General features: G+C 37.4%; 1 protein-coding gene across 2 annotated transcripts in view; it reads left to right on the top strand.

Annotated features, from left to right (window-relative positions):
- gnai2a (guanine nucleotide binding protein (G protein), alpha inhibiting activity polypeptide 2a) overlaps window positions 1–22,891 on the top strand; it is a 73,635-nt gene that overhangs the window by 19,514 nt on the left and 31,230 nt on the right. The window contains exon 1 of one of the 2 annotated variants that reach the window (XM_079393598.1): window positions 2,613–2,842. The exons of the other annotated variant lie outside the window; for it this stretch is intronic. The gene's annotated coding sequence lies outside the window, so the exon portion shown is untranslated. Of the gene's footprint in view, window positions 1–2,612; window positions 2,843–22,891 lie in introns of those variants that run through there. 2 annotated transcript variants of the gene reach the window in all.

The following is a 22,891-nucleotide window of genomic DNA, read 5'->3' as shown; positions in this document are numbered from 1 at the left end:
GGCCGCGGTGTATTAAATGCGGCTCCATCTGAAAGCAGGTGATGGAGATTCACTGCTACCGGCTTTATTGACGAGATGCACATGATCATCGCGTTCGATATATCGCATAGCCCTAATTGATCTGTATGCTATGGTATAGGTTTGCAAACAGACAAGAAGAGGTAGTGCTTGTACGTTTATTACCAGACTGTCGTGTGCAGTCTTTTTTGCATGTGCAAAACCTTTCACTTCTGTCATGCTTTTCGTATCTCAACACACACTAAATCAAAGCGTGTGAGCGTGTTAATGACAGTATGCCAAGATCAGGGTCGTTTCTGACACATCTGTAATTATAGCTTTGGTTATCACCCTTGGCTTTGTGACGGAGCTCTGCTGTCGTAGTGCTTGCGTAGATCCATTCTGCAGGATTAGTTGAGCTTCAGGAAACCGTTCATAAAAGCTTGCAATCCTGTGTCTCTACAGCTGATAAGGTAGAGAGGGCAGGGAGCCCAGAAATCCCCTATAGAGCTGTTACACACCATTCACAGGTGCCACGATCTACCTCCTGTCCTTGTCATGTGCTACAAATGTGGAATCCTTCCATCCGTTCTCCTGTGAGAGTCTCAACAGAAGCTGGAGGATTTTTTTTTTGTGTGTGTGTATGTCTTGAGCTTTTCTGGACTTTCCCAAACATGTGATTATCAGATACTGATCTGAGCTGGTCATTGGCAAATAACATTGCTATAAACACTCTGACTCTTATGTTAATTAGTGGTGTTTGCTAACTGTGGCTATTTTTATACATACTTGGGTTTTAATTTGTCCAAATTGAAGTATTGCATAACCCAAACTCCTTGTGATACAAACTTGAATTATACCTCAAATCATATGGCTTGCAATTACTTTTCTAAAAAGTGATAGAACCAATGAAAACAACACACAGATGTACATTGGAGAAGCGACTTGAGTCATATCTAGGGAATAAAATGTCGTAGAAACCTGGGTGTGGGCTTTTTTGACACGGACCAGTAAGCAACCACCCTAACACTGTAGCGGTTTCAGTTTTGTATCATGGAGATTCTATTACAATTTTACAATTAAGTAATGTTACAATTTATGGTTCGAATTCGAATTTTATTATTTCAATTTCCATTTTCATTTTACTTAAATTTTTAAGATTTAGTAATTTTGTTTAGTAATTGGTTTAATTTTTCTTACGTTTTTTTTTTTTTTTTTTTTATTAGGGCTGCACAATATTGGAAAACTCACATTGCGATTTGTTTTTCTGCGATATGAAAAAAATAAAATAATTCACCAGTTGACTTGAATAGCTCTATTTGGGAAAAAAAAAAGAATGATTGGGGTGATTTTGTAGGTGAGTAAATCAGCAAATTACAAGCGTAGATAAATATAATGGAACAAAGATACAAATGAAATAAACAGTGCTTTATATTTTTCAAGCACGTCTAACAGTATTCAGGTAGGACTACAGAATTGAATAATCAAATGAAAAATAACACTGCATAGTCTTCACTGTATAGCCTAAATTAAATCGATAATTGATTTTTTTAATTTTTATTGTTTGATTAACATTCACAACACAGAAACCAGAAACAAACAGCCGTGAACCAATATAATGTTACAAATCCATTTTCTTTCTCAATTGTTTACCTTCACCCAAGCCATAAGCATCTGTGTTTACAAGGATACTTGCAGAGACATGCATTTTTACATAATTTAGAACGTATGTGTCATTACAGGCAGAAATAGACGCGGAAGTGAACGGAATGCAGTGTTCACGTAAATCTGAGTGGCTCTTGACGTGTCTACACTGGACGTGAGTGGCACGTCGCGACAAAATACAATAGAACTCATTATAATCAGTGATGCTGTCTTAATAAAATAAGTTTGAGGTTATTAGTTTGTTGTGTTTCAGTTCATGTTATGTCAGTTAACATTTAAAAAAAAAAAGTTTTATCTAAAAATTTTAGTAAAGGCAAACATCACTCCACACCACATTAAATGTATAAATCTAGTTGCCATTGTTGTTGCTTGCATAATTCACTTTAATTATATGGTAGAATTGAAATGTCATGCTTGATAATGATAATACAGCTATCATTATGATTCAGATCTGTGTGTGTGGAACGAACATTGAAGGTCTCGCTCTTTATGGAATCATTTAAAAGAGCTCTCAAATTAGTTTGAATGCTGCTGTAACAACCACTGTGGTGCCCAAGCAGGTTTAATTAAGCATTTAGTGTGTACACCACCGATCCGCTGTGTTCGGGTGGGAGAGCTTGTATGCTTTTCAGAATGCTGGATTAAAGTTAGCTTTCTCCAGAATTAACCTGTGTCTTCTATGTCACCCCGTTCTTACCTCACATTACATACTCTTTTAGCCCAGGGCAGGAGGAAACTGGCAATCATTTTACTAGGGGAAGCACCGTTTGAAAAGTGCTGACTTGCAGTCGCGCCTCAGGCCTCTTCACCAGCTCTATGAGACTGTTGAGAGCCACTTCATCAACGTTTTTTTCCAATACGGGCAATCCAAAATGTTTAACACAGAAGTTGCAGCAGAGACCTTATTTGTTTCGGAGTTACACCTCTTCCTCCTTTCAACTTCCTGCTTTAATCCAAGACGTACGGCAGGAGAAATAGCAGTCTGACTCACACTGTGACAAGCTCTGACAGTCCATTCTCAAGATAACTCATTGGTTTGATTGTTTTTTTCAGTTTGTGTGTAGGTGGCGGATGATGTGCGTATATGGTGCCACAGCTGCCTGAATCTGTGCCCTCTCATCTCGGATAACTGCGGCTGTCATCAGCCTGCCGCTGAGAGGACGATTAGAAGATGGATTAAGTAAGACCTTCATCTCAATGAAGAGAAAATCCCTCAATATTTGATTAGACAGGAACGCATGAGGAAGAATGATAAAGACTGCACTTCCTAAGTACTTAGTGACACGGGCAGGGGAATGAATTGCACAAATGAGAACGTTTGAGGTTTTTTTTTTTTTTTTTGACTGCTGCTTATACCTGGATGGTCTTGGCTCAAAAGGGTTTATTCAAATTAGAGCGTTTTGTGCAGACATTTGATGTCAGAGATTGGTTCAAGACAATTGTTTTTATTTATTTGTGTCAATATATCAGTTGATACTTAGTTGTGCATGCTCATTTCCTGTTTTTGCCTTGGATTAGCTTTGCTGTCATCTAACCTTCACTTAATCTTTGTAAAGTAAAGTAAAGTCGTGACGTATTGTCAAGTATGGTGACCCATACTTGGAATTGGTGCTCTGCGTTTAACCCATCCAAGTGCACACACACAGCAGTGAGTAGTGAACAAATGCACGCACACACACACACACACACACCGTGAACACACACCCGGAGCAGTGGGCAGCCATTTTATGCTGCGGCGCCCGGGGAGCAGTTGGGGGTTCGGTGCCTTGTTCAAGGGCACCTCAGTCGTGGTATTGAGGGTGGAGAGAGTGCTGGACACTCACTCCCCCCACCTACAATCCCTGCCGGCCGGGGACTCGAACCCGCAACCCTTCGACTACGAGTCCGACTCTCTAACCATTAGGCCACGACTTCCCCCCATGCAGCCTAATTTAATAGGTCTTAGTCAGTTTATTCTATTGTATGTTTTTATATGTAATCATTCAATAGCACTTTTGGTAACACTTTAGTTTAGGGACCAGTTTTCACTATTAACTAGTTGTTTATTAGCATGACTATTATTAATATGTTGGCTGTTTATTAGTGCTTATAAAGCACATATTTACCACATTTATTTACTACCTTTATACTATTAATAAGTAACAAATTAGGAGTATATTGAGGCAAAAGTTGTGGTTAATGGTTTGTTAATAGCGAGAATTGGACCTTAAAATAAAGTGTGACTGCGCTTTTAAATATATAATTGGTAAACTTTCTTTATCTTTAGCAAATCTCAAAATGAATATAAATTTTTCATGCTGTACATTAGAATTTCAGACAGCGTATCTATTAGCTCTTTAGCAAATCTCAAGATTTTCATTAGGGGTGTAATGGTTCACAAAATTCACGGTTCGGTTCGATACGACAGTTGTGTCACAGTTCGGTACGTTTTCGATATGGGGGGCGGGGCAATTGGTTACGTCGCAATGTTGGAAATATTTCTGTTTTAAACCATGAAGGCGAACCAATGGATATCACACAAGCATATACGTTTGCACACGTGCAAGATTTATACTGGTGAACGTCTTAATCTCAATCAATTCACTATTAGCAGAAAGTGAAAGTGTCGACGAAAGAGACGACGAGTGACGAATCTACTTCAGCTTAATAAATGAAGTTTGATATTCAATAATTTAAAGATAAATTAAATTAATATTTTATGCCTTCATTTAATAACCTGAGGGCTTATAACAGAAATATCCTAACTTCAGAATCTCATTTTATCTGTTTGGTAACCATGGTAATTTCAGTTAGGACCACATTTAGGACAAAAGCTATTACAGAACAGCATTTCCTAATTGCGTTATCTTAACTACAGATAGGAAGGGGGTATTACAGAAACCTCCTAACTTGACAAAAAATCCTAAAAACTGTCTTAACTTTAGGGCAACCCCACAGCTGTCCTAACTTCAAAATTATTTGAAAGCTAACGGAAAAAATGCTTACAGTTGCACTGTCCTACAATGATATTACATTTATTAATAATTGAAAATGAAGAACGGAGAAGTTTAATGGTGGAAAGTAGGGCTGCATGATTCTTGCTAAAATGTGAATCACGATTTTCCTCCATGGGAATTGAGATCACGATTCTCTTACACGATTCTCATTTTTTCAACCAAAATGTTTTGCACTCAAGTACACCCCCCCCCCCCCCCCCCCCCCCCCCAAAATAAAAAAAGCCACCCAGGACATTCAGTATAATAAAGTGCTGGAGTATCAAAAGATTGTCTCTTTTCTTTATTTTAGACCCCTTAAAGTGAATCATTTTAAAGCTTTTTAAGTTGTTCAACATAAGAGAACATTAACAATAATAAATAAAAATATTCACATTCACACGGGGCGTCGGCGTCAATATGTGAATTCTTCTGGTAGACTGTATCATGAAATGTAATTAGAGCTAACATTAGCATCAAGCTAAGACTTTTTATAAAATTAATAGTAAGCTTTTACTGAAATCTCACTTCAAACCAGCATTAAGTGTTTGTAATAACTTACGATTGCGATCTAATGTGGATTTTGGTATAACGTTGCTGAAGTAAGTTATTTGTAGTTTTTATACCAAGGTACACCAGCTTGGCATTTCTCATGTAAATATTCTTTATCGATATGAACATACCCCAAATCTAATGAAAATAACATACAAACCATATACTATCATAATCTTGTGTTAAATATGGGGCCCTATGAAATCTGATTGATTTTTTTCCAAATTCCAGTTTTTCCGTTCAAATTTTTCTGGAATCCTTTTTAATGGTTAAATAAAATTATTAATTAAAAAGCAAGTCTAATTAATTAAAATCATGAAACTTATACAACTTCACATTAGCTTATTAAAAGTGTAACAAAAATGGCATGTTTAGGGCCCTATGAAATGTTTTATTTGCTTTCACTATATGTTTTTATTGTTACTAAATTCTGTGTTGTAGTATGTCTAATTATTTGAATGCATAAAACAACTTAATTTATTCAAATTTATTCTTAAAATAGCCGTATGAAATGTTTTCTTTTTCCTCAGAAATTCTGTGTTGTGTATCAGGAGACTATAAAGGAGTGGATAAAGATTTTATGTTATGTTAATGTTATGTGTTTTTGTTCAAGGGCTTTTGGCTGGCATGTTGTATTTAATTTAATGCTCAACAGGGTTGTTTAATGCTCAACTTTATAATTGCCATTTTTTTTCAATCATATATAATTATTATGACACCTAAAATACGTTGTGTAAAAAGTGTTTGTTTCAGCCAGGGTGGGTACGTTGTGTGCACATGATCAGGATGGTACCACCTCCGCCTCATTTTGAGCCAGGAAAAGCCCTGGTGGTGTGCGTTTGGCCTAACTGAAACTTAGTCCTTTTTGCATGATTTAACAAGACAGTGAGACCTGTTTTTTACTGGGAGGAGAAAGTGTGTCATAAAAGAGAAAATAGGAGGGATTTCAGCCATTCGGGAGAGTGTGTTTGGGGTTGGAAAGGGTGCAGAATGCAGCTGGGGCTGGCCCGCAGTACTGAGAGCTTTGTGATTTGTAATTATGTTGTGCTCCGCAGGCCTGTAGTTTTGTGCCTTGCCACAGAAAGACTCTTTGTGGGGCAGCATAACGTGAGCAGACTGTGAAAACCCTCAGAGAGAGAGAAGCATGGCTGCAGCCCTCAAAGATCCACCCACATAATGAGAGAGAAAGTGAGTGAAAGGTAATTCAGCAGAGAGCCTACCCCTCTCATGTCTGTACGATTATCTAAACTCAACTGTGACTCCTCAACCTTAACATTTTGATGTTTATGCTCTTCAGTTTTAGTTAATGTGATCTGATGGTCTGCCACACATGGCATTATTATTATTATGACATTGTTCGTAAAGGTTTTCTTAACAATAGTGCGGCACAGTGCTGTACCTTTGAGCAGTCTGTGTCAGAGCTGTTCCTCCACTGCTGGGCTAATCATTAGCTTGGGGCAGCTGTGTTTCACACCACTCCAGTAGCAGGAGATGGGACACCGAGATCAATAATGGCAGGATACACAGCTACCTGATTTGTGAGAGCTCTAGGGCAGTGAGAAGTGCATGAGAGAGAGAAGAAAGTGGCGAGAAGGGAAAAAAGATAGAATAGAAAACCATATACTTATGTGGGTTTTCTAAATGCTGTGATTGTGTTTTGCAACAGGTGACAAATAACTTGTCACGTTCTCTGATGTCAGTAAACCACAATTATACAGTTGCATACTTTACAGTAAGTGAAACTCATCGCGGTAAATAACAGTTCTGTTGTGTTCTGCTTTAGCAATAAAGTCATACAGGTTAGAATTGACATCAGGGTGAATAAATGAGAAGAGCTTTCCATTTTTGGGTGAACTGTCCCTTTAATGAAATCCACCACAAAAAAACAGTGCTCATTTCTTCACAATCTTGCATCCATTAAATCCCAAGCCTCCAGTGCAAAGGTTCTTTAAACAAGAAAGAAATGCAAGAAAACCATGTGATTACACAAAGCACGTAAGACTTGAGCTGTGTAAGTTCCAGAGGGAAAGCTTGTCGAGGCTGTCTAGAATAAAAGACCTATTTTATAGTCTGCACGAGCGCTGGAAACCTGAGCTATTCGAGGCTAAAGTGCCGTGATTCCAACTGCAGGCACACGAGACACTGTGAGTGCCATTAACAAGACCCAGTGCCCCATTTGTTTTCTCACACGTACTCATGCGTGTCAGTTGCAAATATTTCATAAAGGACAATCAGCTACTCAGATTAAAGCTCGCTGACACTGTAATAGAGTTGGCTTCTGGAAGTAAACATCCCATTGTTTTTCTCCAAAGAGTAATTGATTTTTAACAATAACTTTGTTTTTGATACTCAGTGGTACATGCTTTTTTTAAGCCATTCTTTTGCATTATTTCAACATTTAATAACCGAAGATATTTATCACGGTTGTTCCTGTATTTGGTTGATACCCTTGTACAGCTTGAATGACTCTGAGGTTAGTGATGATCTTCTTCCCTTTAAGCTCCTTTTAGTCTGCCACACACACACACACACAGACTCCCACCTCAACCCCACAGAACTCCTCATAAAATTAGTTTTCCTTGCCCTGGCTTTTGTAACCATGGATACGGCTACAGGAAAGTCGCCTTGAAGGGCCTGTCGGTGTAGAACTTCCATTAAATGAAATTAATTAGCAGCTGAAAACTTAAACGAGATTGCTTATGCTAATAAAACGTGCCTCTGATTCAGAAAGCAAGGCTTAGTGTTTTTTTTTTAACACCAGCCGGCAAATTCATTATCTTCTGTAATTCATACCGTGAATTCTTCAGGATGGAAATGGGAAGCTGTATAGCTGTAGAATTCTGCTTTGGTCGTTTTCTCTGTCCCTTGGGTCGCAGAGATAGTGCCATGACAACATTTCCTGCCAATTTTTGCTCATTTTGATGTAGTTTTTGTGATGTTACACGCATACATCCTCAGTATCGAAGTGAAGGAATTAATTATCAATTGATGAATTTTTTAAATGTCAAACAATCGTAAAACTTGTTTGTATGCAATGCAACATTCACTTTCTTAAAAGTCCTGTTGCAAGAAAGTCTCTGACAAAGCAATAAATGTGTATTTGCCTGTAGCGTTCTGAGCATATTTGGAGCGAAGAGCTGAGGAGAATGTTTAATTTTCAGCATTGCCTTGTTTATACGAGTTACAGAAAACCGGGCGCCTTGCCTTAAACTCCTTGAAACAATGGAAAGTCAAATGTCTGTCTGCACTCTTCGTCCTTCAGTCAGGCGTTCTCAGGTTGCTCGATTTTACTGCTTGAGGTTGAATAAAGGTGGCCGCCTGTGCCTGAGGCAGATGCTTCTCTGAGGCGAGTTTGCCAAAACTGACTGTCAGATGTGGTCCGATTGTATTGTGTATAAGAAGAGAAATCAGCCATGATGACCCATGTTCAAGTGTACTGTTGAGTCAGGGGTGCTTAAAACTTGTTGCAGTGAGGTACAATACAGTGCATAGGTGACCGTCTTTAGTGTTTCCACAGCACTATAACATGCATCACGCTAATGTAGGGCGGATATTTTGTGCTACGCTAGCTGGCATCCAGAACAGGAAGGTTGGGGCTGAACCCTCACGCAAGCTTCCTGTTAGGCAGGAAGTATGTTTGGATAGTGACACTGTTTCACCTTAGCAGTGATCCAAAGCAAATAGCTCTCCACAAGCATCAGTTATGATGAATGAATAACAGACACCAAACCACATGCGCAGTATTTTCCCCTCTCTGTTTGGAAGACGGTTCCTCCTTTTAGTTTTATACACCAAGGAGATTTGTCTTCTACCTTTCAAACACGTTGTAATTTAATATATAATAAGACTTTGCAGCAAACCCAAAACCAACACTGTGCCTGATGGGAAAACTACCAGAATCTACCAGGAACTATATTACAAAATCGTGACTTCATCCTGAAAAGCGGTAATGAAATGTGTAAGACTGGAGTCTTGGCTCTGTATAAATCAGTTTGGCAATGTTTCAGGATATCATATTTGGACAGAATGGAGAAAGATGGTCACCAAATAATTTAAATAGAAAGTCATTTAAAAAAATGAACCATCAAGGCATATTTCCTCCCACATATTTATTTATTTATTTATTTATATATTTATATATATATATATATATATATATATATATATATATATATATATATATATATATATATATATATATATATATATATATATATATATATACACATACATAGATACATGCATACATACATACATACATACATACATACATACATACATACATACACACACACACACACACACACACACATATATATATATATATATATATATATATATATATATATATATATATATATATTAATAATAATAATAATTCATTACATTTATATAGCGCTTTTCTAAGCACTCAAAGCGCTCTACATTGTGAGGGGTGGTGTCTCCTCGTCCACCACCAGTGTGCAGCATCCACCTGGATGATGCGACGGCAGCCATAGTGCGCCAGAACGCCCACCACACACCAGCTTAGTGGTGGAGAGGAGACAGAGTGATGAATCCAATCAGTGTAAGGGGATGATTAGGAGGCCATGATGGTCAGAGACCAATGGGGAAATTTGGCCAGGATGCCGAGGTCACACCTACTCTTTTCGAAAGACATCCTGGGATTTTTAATGATCACAGAGAGTCAGGACCTCGGTTTAACGTCTCATCCGAAAGACGGAGGATATACACACATCGTCTCACAGATGTAATTAAACATGTTAAAGGTGCTGTTGTTTTTGTTTTGTGCATTTCTCTTGCACTCCACGTGATTTATTTTCTACAGGGAATTCTGGAAATTGCCTTCCCTTCATTGAGTTTGTTAGCTTGTTTCGTCCAAATAAATGTGTTGAGAAGGGCTGTGTGGAGATAGAGTGGGTGGCATTTAAAAGCGCTTTGCTGGTCACAGTGTGTGACTCTCTAAAGGTCATCGATGTCTGTAGCTGACCCTCATAAGGAGAGAAGACAAGGCAAAGGAGTCTTTTGTCATTAATGCCAATTCCTGTTGACTCAGCCAGAGAGGTTTGCATATTGCACCCTTCGCTTTCTTCTTTTCCTTAAATTTGAAATACTAATTCCTCTTTAAATATTTTTAAATTGCAGTAGCACAAGGTTTGTCGTCTTGTCTCTTGAAAGGGACAATTCACAAAAAAATTAATTCTGTCATTTACTCACTCGTGTTTGAAAAAGATGTTGTAAAAAAAAAAAACATTTTTGTCCATGCAATGAAAGTCAGTGCAGTGTTATTTTAGTTTTATTTCTATAATACTACTAATGTATTTATCATATTTTGAACTGCCTTTTTATTTTTATATTTTCAGTTTTCATTTTTATTTTAAGTTTTAGTAATTTAGTGCTTTAGTAATTTTTTTTATATATAAATAAAAGCTAAAAATAAATATTTAAATATTTTACTTTCTGTAATTTTAGTACTTCAGCTGATTTCAAACTCATTTCAGTTAGTTGCCAAGGCAGAATTTCAGTTTTTCATCTAATATTTATATCAGCTTTATTTCAGTTAACAAAAACAATTTTTAATAGTTTTACATTCCATTAACAACACCGCTCCGATGTTGTTTTGGTCCCATGTTGACTTTAATTGCATGGACAAAAAGAAATCATACTTCAACATATCATCTTTTGAGTTCCACCGAAATAAATGCTGATTTGGAACAGTAAAGAGACAGAATTTTCATTTTAGGGTGAACTATCCCTCAAGAAAACATTATAAAGCACTAAAAAGACTCTTCTTTGCAAGTCACAATCATTTTAACCACATGTTTTGCATTGATGACACCTTGTCTGTGACGCCTGACTCAAAACCTCAACTTCCCTTCAGCTCCATTTAACAGAGTGGCACGTTGAAACACACCCCATCCTCTTCCTATGTGAACGTTTACCAGTCCATGTCAAAGTTTTTAATGCAAAGTCACTTAAGTTTGTTTGTTGCTCAACAAGCTCCGTGTCCTCCATCACACTTCTATCATGCAAGAGATTTACCTTATAGCGGTAAATGACCGCATCCGTCCCTCTGTTTGTTGTGCCCTCAGAATAAAGCACGTAGTTGTGTTTTCACAACTAAAAAGGACAGCGATAGCAATCGTTCGCTGCAGTAACCGCCAAAGACTGAGAGACCCTGAGAACTTTCTGTAATCTTGACTCATTCTGCATATTATATTTCACATGCAGGGCATCTTTCTCAAGAAAATGGGACGCCACAGCTAGGACTCCATTGCTTACGTGTTTTAAAAAACAATTTATGCTACATCAAGTTTTTACGCCACTTTTATCATGCCACTTGGCCACAGTCAAACAAGCGTTTCACTGAAGTCATCATAGAAGTTTATGCTTTGGTAAAATTGCATCAAACTTAAGTTTGACTGTTGACATATGTTAAAATGCACTGTAATTGTTTTTGTATGCATATGAACTTGGGCAGGGCTAGATAGGCCTAGCTGCAGTGTTTGTTTCCATGAGACTGCTGTGACGTTTGTTTTAAAAGCAAACAGGCCTGTTTAGGCGGGTGAAAGAGAGGGGGAGAAAGGAGGAAAATTGAAGTGCAAAGCATGGAGTTCACGATAATACAGCCATTCATGAAAGTGTTGACTGCGGCCAGCTGTTTGCACATTCAGCGAGGTGAAACTCTTTCGGACTTCAAACAGTGTTGTGTTTGGAGTTTTTGAACCTATGTGAGCTTTTTCTTGCAAGCTGTTATTTTACAAGACCAAACAATCCTTCCTTCGTCTCCCTTGTTTCTCAATGGTCCAATCTGTGGCAGTCGTCAGCTGCATTTGAGAAAGAGGGAGAATCCTCGAAAGGAAATGGTATGAACAAAAGAAGAGCAAAGAAAAGATAGCAGTAGCGGGGTTGAGGGCCGTGTGAGTTCCAGGGGAAGGTTGTCTCAAACAGTGCCATCTCTGTTAGCACAGTGGGGGGCAATCGCTCCGTATTCCTTGTGCGTACTGTCAGGCCTCTCCACTAAACCATTCAGCAGGTGCTGCTACACATTCCCCTTGCTGATCTGAGGTCAGTTATGTTGTTTTGTTTCAAAGCAGTGAGAAGCAGGGTTTTGGTGAGTGAAGCTTTTCCACAATCAGGGTGCATGTGCTGCCGAATATATATTTTGGCTTGAAAGTCTGGTTTTGCCTTTTTTTGTTTTTTTTGAAACTGTGCAATATGTTTAATAGCAGTGGTTTACTGTGTAGGGGGTCCTTGTCTGTATTGTTAGAGGTGTCGACAATCACAAACAGCAAAATGCACCTAGCTTCTCTGGGGCTAGCTTACACTGTCATTTTTGTATAAATTGCATCAAAACAGAAGTACATTTATGCTATTTAAGTAATCAGCTGAGGCCCTCATTGAGGGAAGAGAACACGAATAGATAATTAAATTTATAATTGCAGTATTAAATAGTACATGACATGCTCAGGCACAGATTTGGATGGGTAAAACCATCAGTTTTGAAATAACTATATTTGTAGGGCTGGGTATCGATCCTCTTTTTTACTAGACGACATTGATTCTTATATCCCAAGAATTGATTAGTTGAGTCTGTTTTCGGATAATGAACTGAACATTATTGTATCACGCCATCAAATAAATCACAATAAGCTTTGTGCTTCATTATTTTTGATATGAAACAAAGTCTCAGATTTCAAATTGTGTCCATTTTATAGCGATTTTCAAACAATACATGCCATTTGGCGCACGTGAACTGATCTTTGTTTTAAAACCAGTCACAGCATGAAATAAACATGAAAGAATGCCCAAAGGTATGTTAAAAGAACAGTAAAACTTACCAAAATCTGTATCCTGTCTCATGTAATTGCTTAATCAGTGGAAAGATTCACCTGCGGAAAGATGTCAGTGTTCGGTAACAATTCGGTGACCATAATTCGTTAGTCAGCTAGAAAAATGAACTCTAGAAAGGAGCATAATGATCCTGATCTGTCAGTGCTCTTGGCCTCTGAACAGGCTAGCGGGAGATAAGGTCTTTCTGTTGGCTTGTCACTGCAGTGTTGCCCACAGGTTATGCTTGGTCATGATTTATAAACCAGATGAAATATCATGGGCCTTTCAGGTATACTTTTATTCTTTTAGAAAGAGAGATGGTGTATTAGATACCGTGTGCATCTGAGCCAAAGCTTAGTCTATATTTCAAAGTTAATAAATGAAATGATGCTTTAACAGTGCCGCAAGTAATAAATGAACACTGTAGGTCTGGCGCAAGAACTTTAGACCTTGTATAAATATTTTTCACTATGACCACACCTCTTTCCCACTGTTGTCTTTACATTTCCTGTGTTATTTTTTATTTTATTTTTTTCTGGATTTGGCTGGGTGAGGTTACTATGGCAGTGCAAATGGTATTGAACTTCCTGTGGTCGCACATGTTTTCTTTCTGAGAATTCACTCTGATCTAAAACTGTAAGTCCTGCAAAGCATCGATACCTATTTACCAATCTCACCAAGGAAATTAAAACTTGAATGACAGGAACAATCAAGAAATATTGACTGATTGGACTTTGCTTGTTTGTCACAACATATTTCTCCTGTAGGCCGAAAACTTGCGTGTGCATCAGGGGACATGGCAAATTAGGCTATTTTGAGAAGTTTGCTTGATGCTATTTGAGATGCCAACATTTCTTCTCAAAGCTCGCAGTTCCCAGTACCCATCGAGTTTAGACCCCTGAGAGAGGGCTGGCTTGTTCCCAAATCATTGCTTTTCAATCTGCAGTGTGACGCAGGAGCCATTAGCATGGCTTGCTGGGCAGAATGTTTTCAAAAAGCATCACTGAGATGAGAACTGGACGTAATGCTTAGCCCGAGCTGGCATAAATAATTAATCAAATGAGGCAGATAACAGGTGCTGGAGTTTTTAAATCGCTTATAGTTGCATTGAAAAGAGGTGTGTCTCAAATTGTAGCAAATGACTTGTTGTTGACTGATATGGATGTTTCAGTGGCTGATGCTGATAATTAGTAAGTGGGTTGGCTAATGGTCTGATTTGGAACATCGGTAGCATACAAATTAAGCTCCACATGTGACACTATGAACAATTTATATATTTATAATAGACTCTCATTGTGTCACAGTAGAAGAGTAGTGTCGGAGAAGTGTAGCCTACTTGAAGTAAGACGGTTAATATTTATAAGTACAAAAGCCTCTGAAGAAATTAAGTCGTTGACATTGGCTACAGGATAAATTGCATTAATTAATACGTTTTATTACGTATTAATTAATGCAATTAAACTCAGTCACAAACAATTACACGAAATTAGATGTTAGGAGAAAATTGATGTGTTTGTGATAATTCACCAAATATCAATATTTAATTTTAGTAGTTATTTTATATTTAAATATTTATGTATTTTTTTAATCGTGTTTTAATTATATGCATTAGTTTGGCACAAACAGGCAATTAATTCATATGTAGACTGACTTTGGATCAATGTTGGACTTCGCAACGTTGCATAGGATTTTTTTTTTATATAATTCATGTTACTTCCAAGTGATTTCATAAGAAAGTCAGTCTTTTCATTGATGAAATAAAATGCAGTGGGCTGCAAGATTTTGCATCACACATGATTCACTCTAAAATATTGCATTAAAATCAGTCACAAGATCTTCTAGTTTGCATGGGGATTCATGTTCAGAACACAGATTGCTGATATTAATCACTTTACATTTGACCTACATTTGTAAAAACTAAACATTGATCTTATTTTTTGTTTTGGACTGACAGCCTTAACTGCTTTAATTTTATATTAATACAACATGTTAACATTTTCTTCCTTGTAAATTTGACACTTGCATAGTTGCTTGGTGTCGTTCATTGCTGCTGATAAAGGTCGACCAGACAAGACTTGTTCTTGCTAATCTCACCTTTAAATGAGAAAAATATATACCAGTTTCCTCAGAAACACGTCTTAACCTTGCTCTCATTATCTTTTATTGGGCTTTAATCCATCTTCCTGCTTCCACACATCAGTGTCATGTTACCATCAACGCTGCCTGGTGTAAAATACCACCTGTTTCTAAAGCTGCTAACCTGACCTGAATGGAAGAATGGCTTGCCATTGTGTGTGAAATGTGCTATGTGAATTAACTTGTCACCTTTTTCACTCCTGAAGAGTTTGCACCCCTGGGTGTTATTAGCACCCTTTTGAATTGACGTCAAATTTGCATGTGTAGAAATGTTGCTACTGTGTAAGAGAAACCGTGTTAACTCAGTTTCATGCATTCTTTTTACCCGAATATTCCGAAGATGAAATTAAATCATAAAAAGTTTGTCAGGATTTGGCCTTCGGGATATTATTCTAATTGTATTACCATTTGCCTTCAGGAAATTTAATGCGTTTCCCTACAGTGCCCAGGCCTTGTAAATGACTGGCTACCATCCATCTGTAACCTCTGACAAGTCTCAGCCTGAGCTCAGGGTCTGGAGATCGTCAGCCCCGAGCCACAGATATCTTTTGAACTCCGATTTCATTTGAAGAGATGAAAAGCAGATCTCTTCACCTCTGCTTGCACCCTGTTTCAGATGTAAATTAGCAACGTTGGGGCTTTTCTGCATATTTCTACAGATTTTGTGCATATTTGTATCCATTTTGATTCAGTTCCCTATAGGGAGTTTTGAGTGGAGGTGAATCTTTTTATGATTTTAATATAACTCTTTAATAACATAGATGAGGATTTTTAGTGTCTTTGATATGAGAAAAACTCTCTTTTTGTATCATATTTGTAATTGGCCAATATTACAGATTGTTTAATTGACTGGTATGGTTAATATTGGATATACATCGGTTGATACTGGGTTGATTTCCACTGTTCTTACATTTAGATTATCTAACGCTAACTTAAAATGAATCTTTAAAATACTAATAATTTGATTACAGTTAAAAATGTCTTAATGTAGCCTATTTGTAGCAAATCTCAAAATGAAGATCAGTTTTTCATAGTGTACATTATAATGCTTAAATTTAATGCTAAATTTTAAAATGATTCATTTTAGCTTAATATATTTAAAGAAAATACTACAGAATTTTGATATTGCCATTGAACAGGTATTGGCCATAACATAAAAATATTATTGGCTTATCAATATTGGACAGAATTGGAATATCGCTGCATCTGAAATTGAATAGAATTGACATTTTTCATCCTGCTGGTTTCTGGAGGTAAGTAGGAAGTATAGGTCACTAAATCAGCCATCTTCCTTATATTCACTCCATGCCAAAAAGTAGCACTTTGAGTTGGTGTTTGCTAATACATATCAAAGCAATCCAGAGTTTGGATGCTACAGTGACTAATTTCTCCTCCTCTGTGGATGGAAGATGATCAGGGGTCGTTTGTCGGGCGTAGTTTGATATGATGAAAGCTCCCAACTTGGCTTTGGGACAGGTTCAGTTGAATGTCACTTTAGAATGGAATTGGCTCTGATCCGGATCATTAAGGGCAGTTTGGTTTGTGTGTGGCTGTCTGGTGTCTTTCTCTTCTTTCTTCTCTTTGGGCTTCAAGGCAACCTGGAGCGCCAGACAGACTTCTTCCTTTGATAGAAGGCCTTTCTGCCAAAATTAATTATCAAGCACGATGCTTGTGTGTGCCGTCCATAGCGTTAAGTGTGTGTGTATGAACAGGCATCTGTCAACTCACTGCCTTGGTTGCTTTCTACCACGCCTCTGCCAAAACGGCACAACAGCAGATTCTGAGAGTTCAAAGTGCTGGATACTTCACAAATCTAATAAAAGCTGGAATTAATACAAGTATGCCATTTTTATTTTAATTTTTTGATCAGATCAATTTCCTAATCTTATGAATCCAGATTTTTTTAAAAAATTTTTAGCTATATTCCTTTTGTACCAGAATCTAATTTATGACATTGTCCTGTTTCCTTGGGGCCTCTCTGAATTCCAGCTCCTCAGGTTTCAATGTTCTGATGCATCTTAAAGTTGTCTGATTCAGTCTCTGATATCCTACATTTTAGACATGGAAGTATAGTTCAAATGGGAAATCAGAAGGATATCCCTGAGTAACCGCAGGATTGAGCAGGATGGAAAAGCAGTCACTCTTTCTCTCATTCTCTTTCTTACTCTCTCCTCCTTCCTCTTTCACATTTATTTTTTTCTTATGCTTTGTCGACATTATCCATAATTTATTTGTGTGTGTTCAGGAAGCCAGCTCGCTAATGGAGGTATACATAATGCATTCGTCGTGCCTTTATTGGAGCCTCTGGTGGCCCAATCCAAGACTGAGACGAGTACAGCGTACTAAAATCTGGGAATCACCATGGATTCCACAATACAACAAATTAATAACTGTAGCACTATAGTTTTCAGTGTATAAAAATAAAAATATATCCATGCCATCTGCATGTTGCCTTAATATTATCAGTTACACTCAACACACCAGTGTACTTCCACTATTTAGAGGAATACTCTTTTCTACAGAAGGAAGTCTAGCTGTACAGGTTTTCAGATTAAGCTTTGTTTCAGCATCATTCTGTTCTGAAGTGGATGTTGGGTTTCCTTCTCTAAAACAATGGCAGCTTAAGTACCCGGAAGCATCTTAAGTGTCTTTCATGCCTTTCTTGACTCATACAAGTGTCTGGTTGTGTATGTTTATGTCTGCATGTGGTTTTTTCTATTGTATATGTGTGTGTATAGTTCATTGTATAGGCTAGGCTCTGGACAGTCACATACTTCTGTTCGTTTGTCCTCTTTTGCAGCTGTGGAATTAAAGAGGATTTCCTGTTTGTGGAGTTAATCAAAGCAGCCTTTTTGATCTGTGCATCAGCTGGAAGAAACAGTCACCTCGGATAAGGGTTCACATGGCTAATTGATTTTTAGATGCTTAAAACATCAGGCGTGCACATACTGTTCTCTCTCTCTTGAATAAATGCACACGCTCACACTGGCCAATCGTTCTGTTTAGTCAGATCTGCTGCAAGATTGTGCTGAAAGCTTAGACTCCCCCCACGCATCCGCATTTATCTACACTCATTCATCCCTGGACTATAAACCTGAGAGGAGAGAGTCTTGATGAAAATAGAATGGGCTGGTTTTGAAAAGTCACATGACTATGATAATTACTTTTTGGAATTACTGAGATCTGCATTTTCAGCAGACAGACCTGAAGTTGTTCTTTCTGCCCAGGTCTGACACTTTACCTATTAATGACAACTCTGTCTGACCCCTCAGCCAGTGCACGGGATGCAGTCTCCAACCTTTTACTGTCGTTTACTAATCGATCAGCACAAAAAGCATGGTTGCCAGGCGGATGAGAGCTGAAACGGAGGCTTGTGTTGCGTAGCCAGACTTTTATTAAGAGCAAACTGTCTGGTCAACCAACATATAAAGTGACTGTTTACATAGTTTATTTTTCATTTACGGATACATTTATCTGTAATAGATTATACCCATAATCCTAACTAGGGCCCTATGAAATCCTTCTTTTTTTTTTTTTTTTTTTACCCAGTTTGTTTTTCTGGATTCCATTTTTTTCTGTTTTACTATTTCTAGACTGTTTTAATGGTTAAATAATAATAATCAAAAAGCCTAAATCATGAAATGTCTAAATCATGAAACTTACACTATTTAATAGCAATTTATTAAAAGTTTAACAAAAATGACATTTTTAAGGCCCTATGAAATACATATTATCACATTCAGTTTTAATTTGACCAAATTCTGTGTATTCCATTAATTTTCTGAATTCCATTTGAATGGTTTCATTACATTTTAATAATCAAAAGCATGTCTAATTAATTTATCTTATAAATAATTAACTTATGATTTTTAAATGTATTATTTACATTTTAAATGTATTATTTACATTATTTCATGTGTATTTACATTTTTCTGGTAAATAAAATCTGGTAAACAATTTTTCTGGTATATATTCCTTAAATGTAATGTTTTAATAATTTTATCATTAGTAGTAGTACTATCATTATTAAGACATTTTGATTTAAGTGTACTGACCTACTTTGATTTATTCATTCAAAATCTGGCAAATTCCGTGACAGTCCATCTTATGTACTATTGATGCGTGGATGGCGCTTACATCTGCGGGCGCTGCAGATAATCGACGGGTCGACTAATAAAAAATTTGTCATACATTCTAATTAATTACAGGTGGGTGGCGGGCAGATAATTTATTTGAACCAGTGGATTCAGGTGACGTTTGAGCTCATCTGCGCATCATCGTAATATTATATGTAACTATGGTATTTTGACTGGATGAATGTGGATTAATATCATTATTTTTAATATAGTTCTTAAATAGAATGAGTCGTGGCTGAAATTCTACATGTTCTGTACTGCTTGTATGCATAGACTTGAGAAAACAAAACGATAACATTTGAAAGGTTGGGGTTGGTTAGGCTAGTACATCCCACATGCCATGGTTTTGAGGAAGCACTTGCTTTTTTTAGTGCAGTAAGCTTGAAATGGCTTGTGAATGATTTGGATGTGCACATGAGCCTTAAGGTACCAAAACTGGGAGGAGAACAGCGTGTTCGTATGTGATAAAACTAGTTGTCTGTGAGTTTTGCTCTGCACTGAGGGATATAAAGCTTTTTGATGCATCTGATGTGTTTTTGTATGTGTTGAGAGTTTTTTTTTAAATGAGTTAGACTGGAGAGCTCAGGGGGCCGCCTGCCAGGAGACTTCAAGGCCTCTGGGCTGCTGCTTGCTTGCTTTGAGAGAGACTCTCATTCTCTCTCTCTCACACACACACACACACACACACACATCCACAATGCTCCGTCCTTCTGCTGTCTGCCTAGATTAATGAGACCAGAGTCATACTTTGCCCATGCAGCCAAACACACAAACTCACTCTCTTATTCACAAGGGCCCTGAAGGCAGGTGTTTAATAGATATTACTCCGTGCATTTACCTCTAACCAAGCACTTTATTTACATCAACGTGCCTCTCAATAGACCTGTTAGAGTCATTAGACAGCACTGTGCTCCCCTAATTAAACATCTCATGAGCTGGCAGAAGATGCAGATGTAGCAGCTGGAGATAATCTGAATTTTCGCTTCTTCTTTGTAGTGTTTATCCCTCATTGTTTTGATTGATTGTCAAGGGCACATGAGATGTGGGTTTCTGAAGTGTGCGTGTGATGCGTGGACACATGGTCACAGGTCATGAGAAGGACCGTCATGCTTCTATACGAACAAGTCGTTATTTAACTTTTACACATGGTAGCTCAGATGTTTTCCTCTGTCTCTTGAAGTCTGTTGAGGCCAGAGGTCTTATTGATTTCTCTCTCTTATTTATTGTCTTCAGCTTTATTAACAAACATGTTCACAGGTTTTATGGATGTGAAACCTCAAATCACGTGATTTGTTGAAAAGAGGTGTGCTATAGGGCTAGGTTCGGTACCAAACTTCAATACCTAAGGGGTTAATCTCATCAACGTCACTGAGCCAATAAGCCCTTCAGCACTAGGTGTGTTCGACTAGAAGCGGCGCTGCACAGATAGATTGGTGTTTGACATCCGCGAGAGCGATTCGAAAGCATGCAGTCTGCTCTCTATAACTCTATCGGTCCTGTGCAGAGCCATGTCAAGTCAAACACACCTACTAGTTTAAAACCAGTTACACTCAGTCAGAGATGTGGCTCACACGTGAGTGAAAGCGTCCCAAACCGCTTAGATGCAAGGCTATGTTTACACTGGTGCGTTTTTTGTTTAAAAATGAAAACAATCCTTGTCCTTACTGGCGTTTCAGAAAAGATCTCTGTCCATACTACATGACCGAAAGTGCACGTTACGTGACCATTCATGCATACTGTAGCATCATGCTACATAAGACAATAAATAAGATTTAAATTCCGCTTTTACTCAAAAACTTTAACTTTAAACTTTTTTAACTTTAAACTTTAAATCACCAAGTGTTTCATACTTATTATTATACCATAGATACTGTATTCTTCCTTGGGAAATGCATCTCCCTTGGGAACTCTTGGCAATATCTCTTTCACTCTCTGTCCTTATGGGATTTGAAGGAAATGCTTTCTGCTCAGACCTTTTGTTCCCTTATTCCCTGATCTCGGACCTACTTCCTCCCCACCCACATCTAACCTTAACTGCTACATGATAAAACACCAAAGTTGCACCATCTTGCCGCAAAGGGTTAATGTCTGTCATCTTTTGGTCTTAATTCAGTGTGTTGCATCTTTCTTTCTTGTAGTTATTTGTGAAATTTTCTAGCAGTTTTTTTTTTCTCAGTGCACCAAAAAAGTGGTATTAAAAATAAATACATTTTGTAAAAAGAAAATGATTAATTAGAAAATTAATATATAAATACATGCATTGAAAATGTATTCATATATTTAAGTTAATAGATTAAATATAATTTAATAATTTTGTGACCTGGTCATTTCTTCATGATACTCACCAACTAACCAGTGTGGGTATTATATTTGACATGTGACCCTGGACCACAAAACCAGTCATAAGGGTCAATTTGAAAAATTGAGATTTATACATCATCTGAAAGCCGAATTAATAAGCTTTTTAGGATAAGACAATATTTGTCTGAGATACTTGAAAATCTGAAATCTGAAGGTGCAAAAAAATCTAAATACTGAGAAAATCACCTTTTAAAGTTGTCCAAATTAAGTTCTTCACAATGCATATCACTAATCAAAAATTACGTTTTGATACATTTACGGTAGGAAATTTACAAAATATCTTCATGGAACCTGATCTTTACTTGATATCCTAATGATTTTTGGCAGAAAAGAAAATTTAATAATTTTGACTCACATAATGTATTTTTGGCTATTGCTACAAATATACCCAAGCAACTTAAGACTGGTTTTGTGGTCCAGGGTCACATATGTGATCCTGGCATTATTGAGAACTTCTTCAGTCCTGTAGTGTTGACATCACTTCCTCCAGAGTGGCCATGTAAGGAAATACTGACAAACAGAACTGGAGAAAGCCAGCCAGCTTAAAAGCCTGTAGGAAAATCATTTGGAATATTTAAACATCACACCATCTGAACACCCTGTCATACCAGACTGTCGGGTGCAGCCCAAGCTAGCCAAGACAGACCGCAGGCTAAGAACAAAGAATGAACCACCCTAAATTATAGACGAACTCAGCCTGATTAGGAGTTCATTACTGCTGCTTCTGCTGAGCTTCTGAAACAGCACTTTGTCCAACTTTCAGAGCTGTAATTTTAAGAGGAGCCAAAATTATTGAAGCTGGAAGTGGACGAGGCTGTTAACGCCTGTGTTTGATGCCAATAGGGCCCTATGAAATCAGTTTTATTTTTTCTCAAATTCCGTTTTATTTTTTTTCAAATTCCGTTTTTTTGGATTTATTTTTAGCCCTTTCGGATTTTTTGGATTTGTTTGTTTTCTTTTCACTTCTAAGCAGTATTGACCTTTAAAAATTCAGTTACACAAACTCACAATTCAGCTTTTTTATTTAAACTGTTAATAAAGCACATTCAAAATTCTCCAAAATTCAGCCAAATCTCTGGCCAAAAATAACAGTAACATGAAGGTAACAGTTACAAAGTAGGGTTGATGAATATTAAATTAAAGAATAATTGTAACCATGCTGCAGGGAGACAGAAACATTGAAACAACGATATGTGCCTGTCAGAACGCCAACACAAAGACATATAACAGCCTAAAAGT

Source organism: Barbus barbus (genome assembly GCF_936440315.1).
Source record: "Barbus barbus genome assembly, chromosome: 35".
Classification (NCBI taxonomy): domain Eukaryota; kingdom Metazoa; phylum Chordata; class Actinopteri; order Cypriniformes; family Cyprinidae; genus Barbus; species Barbus barbus.
This window is presented reverse-complemented; position numbering and strand designations above follow the sequence as displayed.